Genomic DNA, 1,340 nt, shown 5'->3' on the forward strand with positions numbered 1-1,340 from the left:
ATGCCACAAAAACCTCTTTACCCTTATCTAAATACTGTTCACCTATATGTTTCACTGTAAACACTTGGTCCACACACCCCCTACCTTTCCTAAAGCCTCCTTGTTCATCTGCTATCCTACTCTCTGTCTTACTCTTAATTCTTTCAATAATAACTCTACCATACACTTTACCAGGTATACTCAACAGACTTATTCCCCTATATTTTTTGCACTCTCTTTTATCCCCTTTGCCTTTACACAAAGGAAGCATGCATGCTCTCTGCCTCTCCCTACATTTATTAAATAGTAGCACCAACCACTCCAAACCAATATCCCCACCTGTTTTCAACATTTCTATCTTTATCCCATCAATCCCAGCTGCCTTAACTCTTTCATTCTTCCCACTGCCTCAGGAATTTCCCCCACACTCACAACTGGATCTTCCTCACTACAACAAGATGTTATTCCTCCTTTCCCTATACGCGAAATCACAGCTTCCCTATCTTCATCAACATTTAACAATTCCTCAAAATATTCCCCCACCTTCTCGATACCTCTAACTCTTCATTTAATAACTCTCCTATCTTATTTTAAACTGTCAAATCCATTTGTTCCCTAGACTTCCTTAACTTATTAATCTCACCCCAAAACTTTTTCTTATTATCAACAAAATTTGTTGATAACATCTCCCCCACTCTCTCATTTGCTCTCTTTTTACATTGCTTCACAACTCTCTTAACCTCTCTTTTTGTCTCCATATACTCCTCCCTCCTTGCATCACTTCATCTTTTTAAAAATCTCTCATATGCTAACTTTTCTCCCTTACTACCACCCCATCTTTTCATTCTTTTTTACCAATAGGGATATTTTATTACATAGTATGGTACAAAAGGTTTAAGAGATACATTCTTGATATAAAGATGGCATATACAGTACATGAGATGTGAGAGATACATGTCTAGTACATATTGTTACATGTACTGCCCTGGGATCCCTAGTTACCCTGATGAGTCTTTTGCCTAGCTCCTTAAGGAACTTAGATGCACTCTTTCCCCATGAGCCAAGGGTCTCTGAGCCTATGGGAACAAATATATAATGAAGGGCAAGTTCTCCATATTTTCTAGACTTTTGGGACTCCCTGAAGCTGGCGGCTGCCCCTCCTTCCTCCCTGGTGTATTGGAGATAGGTATCAGCCAAGGTAGATGCACAAGTGTAGTCCCACTCCACCTGCTTACTGTCTTTCCAGGCTTGAAGTGTGATACCATCTGGACGCTTCTGGCTGCCATCAGATCTGCATAGTTGGGGTGGCTCCCTTATTGCTGGGCATCCGGCAGTTGTGAGGCTCCTCTTGATAATGTTAT

This window comes from Cherax quadricarinatus, unplaced genomic scaffold, assembly GCF_038502225.1.
Source record: "Cherax quadricarinatus isolate ZL_2023a unplaced genomic scaffold, ASM3850222v1 Contig1172, whole genome shotgun sequence".
In the NCBI taxonomy this organism is placed as follows: Eukaryota; Metazoa; Arthropoda; class Malacostraca; order Decapoda; family Parastacidae; genus Cherax; species Cherax quadricarinatus.